Raw genomic sequence first — 4,309 nt, forward strand, 5'->3', positions numbered from 1 at the left:
TCAAAACTTTGATTCAATAATAGAAACCAAAAAGGGATTATAAAACTATGTTTGACTCTTTTAACCACTTCCAATTGAGAGTATTTTGTTTTCTTTAATTAACTATAATTATAAATCCATGTCTTTCTCTTTCACACATATATTGAAATCAAAGTCTTATTGGTTAACGTCAAAAACTTACAAGCAATGACTGAGTATAACAAACGATTATAAAACTCTATCTCATTCCTTTAGAGAAAATCAAACAGTGAAAAGTCATATCTTTTTGTAGATATAACGATGAGTTCGTACCTTTCTCTTTCTTGTATAGATTTAAATTATATATCACATCAGATCATATCGAAAGAATTGCAAACAATAATTAGAAACGACAAAGGATTATAAATCTGTTTTCAATTCTTCAAAAGAATTTTTTTAGCAAAAATAATAAAACCATACGTTCTCTTTCATACATAGATTTAGATCGAAGATTTACTGGATCATGTCAGAAACGAGTTAGAATTTCTGAAAAACTACAAGATGTATAGAACTGTTTCTTGATTCCTCGAAAGAACGTTCAACAGAAAACATTTCGGTTGTTCTAGCTGTATTCCTTTATGATGTGTAGTCCATCAGTAATCTTGCAAAAATTTAATATGCAATTTAAATTAATTAAATTTAATTATCACCGAAATTGGAATCTAATTTGGATATGCTGATATGCTTTTCTAGCTGTAGTGGTGGATGGAAAGCACTCACGTCAATAAATTTAAGAGCTATGTTTGAAAAAGATAAGCGATTACGGAGACATGAGGTCTTTTAAAATACTCGATCGGACTTAAAGATATTTGAGTGCTACAGATTTTGTCTTTAACATTTATATGATTCAATGATTTGAAATGATTTTTGAAAACTTGTGAAGGCATTCCTTTATGATGTGTAGTCCATCAGCAATCTTGAAACAATTTAATATGCAATTTAAATTAATTAAATTTAATTATCACCGAAATTGTAATCTAATTTGGATATGCTGATATGCTTTTCTAGCTGTAGTGGTGGATCGATAGCACTCACGTCAATAAATTTAAGAGCTCTGTTTGAAAAAGATAAGCGATTACGGAGACATGAGGTCTTTAAAAATACTCGATCGGACTTAAAGATATTTGAGTGCTATAGATTTTGTCTTTAACATTTCTATGATTCAATGATTTGAAATGATTTTTGAAAACTTGTGAAGGCATTCCTTTATGATGTGTAGTCCATCAGCAATCTTGAAAAAATTTAATATGCAATTTAAATTAATTAAATTTAATTATCACCGAAATTGTAATCTAATTTGGATATGCCACAAGCTTCGTATTTCTTGCGCATATAAATAAATTTAAACAATATTTTCACTTTTTAAATGTTTCAGTAGAAGTACATAAATCCTTTTAAGAAAATTTCTTTATTGGAATTTACAATTAAATTCGAAATTTTTTGAAAGCTAAACTCTTCTACTAACTTAAAGCAATTTCGTAGAGACTTAACAATGCTTTGGTTTTTAATTGCAAATTTTAATTAAACTCATAAGTTCAATTTGGTTTGAAGTGGGAGTAAAAAGGTCACTTCATTGAATAAGTTTGAAGCCAAATTACTGTATGCTTTCAGAGAAATTTATATCTTTTGATTTAACTTTCCATATGATTTATTGCATGCAACTATCTGCAATTACAAGTATCTGCCATTGCAATCACTACTTCACTAGTAGAACTGAGCTACATAGCTTTGCATTGTATCTGCGCTGCTGATACAAGATTTAATTGAATTAAAAAGCTCACTATTTCACAGAGATACTGCTCTAAATAGCTGAGTTTTTTGAATTGTTTTTATATATGTGTACCGAAAAATTCGTTGAAGCATCATAGTAAAGATATGTTATTATGAGATTTGATTTGAAAAGTTTTTTCTTATTAAAATTTAATTTTAGAAATAATTAATTAAAAATTTTAAGTTTTGACATAATAGACATAATACCTTTATACAAATTATATATAATTAATTAAAAATTTTCAATTTGGGTATAATAAACATAATACCAATTTACAAATTAAATGCTTTTTTAATTGAGTCAAAAGTAAAAGTATCTTTTTTTATAAAATAATTACAGAAATATTAATTTAATAAGCTTTCCTTAAAAGTATCTTATTACAGAAATTTGTTGTTTTGTTTTGTTTTATTTATTTCTTTTGCTTTTAAAAGATATTGCATTAACAAATATCAGATCAATGCACCTGTGTACGTCCGTCTACTGTTACTGAAACCCTTCAATTGATATTGTTTCTAATTTTCTTTCTCAGATGCATGCTTCATTGGTTTGTAACTAACTTAAATAGCTCAGATATCAGTTGCATTTGTTCCTTAATTGCTATTTTCCTCTTATTTTCGTTGCGATAATGCAACATTAGATATTAAAATCGAAATGGAAAATGGAAAAAAGTATAGTGAATAAGAAAAGTAACAGCTTTTGACAAAGAAAGCAAAAATATTGTTGACAACAAAATCGAATTTGCATCAATTCAACTAAAACTTCAACTTTACAATCACCGCAAATCGCGAGATACATTTACATATTACCAGCACTCCCCGGCCATCATCCGTTACAGGTTGACGAGTAAGCGACGTACAGCATTCAGCAAAGCCGAGCCACCGCTCAGCTCAAGTTTGCCTTAAGTGTGTTCACCTTGAAGAAGTTGCTTTTTGTTTTATAATTTGTACTGTGTAGATACTGGATTTCGGTTGGGCTACTGCCAAAATAACCGTAAATATATTGTCGAAATATGGTAATTAAACATATAAAATTCGTTATCACGGTCAATTTTGATTGAGTGATATAAATTCAGCATTCAACAACCCAAGCGTTACTTAAAAGAAAAGATATATTGCAACATTTGCAGACGTTTTGTAATCTATAATATGTGTATCTGAACGAAACAAAACTGAAATTGTTAAACAAATCGGGTGCTACACTTTATTCAATTAAAGCAGAAAATTGCATATTGAATATTAATTTATATAACTACTTTTCTATAGTATTTAAAAACGAATAGTGAACGGAATGCATATTATATATGTATTGATAAAATTTAAACTAAATAATATTATTGTTGCTATTTATATATAATAGTCATTACATAAATAAAGGTACTTATATATTCTAAGACGGTATTTAGAAACTTTTATATCTCATAGAAACAAACTAATATCTTATAATCAGATATTATAAAAATATCTTACTAATGTAAAGATAATAAAAGTATTTCAAAAAAAAATCGCGAAGTTTATGAGGAATACACAAATTAATCAGTGAGATGGGTGGGACTCTGCAGAAGCCCCCCAAGCTATCCAAGAGTAAAGTTGCACAGATGCACTACCTCGGAAAACGCTCAACAACAAATATAGTATTAAGAAGAAATTGAAAATATCATTTAATTTAGTGTATATAGCACTACACAAGGCTTCGAACCAACATTAAAAAATATCTCAACAAATATATAAAAAAAACTGTTATTAAAAGTGAATTTTGTTGAAAAAAAGAAAAAAAATGATATCAAAATATTCAGGGTTTCAAACCGATATTATAAAAATATCTTATCAAACTTAGGATGCTAAGGCAACTGAAAGAAATATAATTATAAAGAATATAATATAATTATAAGAAATAATTATAAGCTTTAGAGAAAATAATAAAACAATTATTAAAAACGAGTTCTTATGGACAAATTTAAAAAATTAAAGGGTGTTTCAGGCTTTTAAGCCGATATTATAAAAATATATCTAACTTTGATTTATAAGGCGATGAGAAAAAGTTTTAAAAGCGACTTTTGAAAACAAAATTCTTAGAGTAATTGGAAGAATTAAAAGAAATTGTAGAATTACTCAGGGATTTAAACCAATATCTTCCCAAACTCATGCTGCTAGATCACGAGGCAGAGTTTTAAAAGTGATTATAAAATATAAATTCTTTTAGAGATATTGAAAGTACAATATATTCTACTATATGTAGAATTGTTCAGGATATCAAGCTGATATTATAAAAATATCTTAGGCTATTAAAGCTATAAGTAAAAGTTTTAAAACATATTTATAGATTTTTTAAACAAATACATTTTTAAGCGCAAAATTACTAACATATTATGTGTTTTTATATATATATTATATTTTTTATCAAAAATTATATTACTTCAATTTATAGCATTTAAAAAGCGATTTATCATGCTGAGATGGAAAAATATTTTATTAATTTACAAGCAAAATACGAATTTTTTTAAAAATAGTGAATCACAACAAC

The sequence above is a fragment of the Teleopsis dalmanni genome, chromosome 1, assembly GCF_002237135.1.
Source record: "Teleopsis dalmanni isolate 2A chromosome 1, ASM223713v2, whole genome shotgun sequence".
NCBI lineage: Eukaryota > Metazoa > Arthropoda > Insecta > Diptera > Diopsidae > Teleopsis > Teleopsis dalmanni.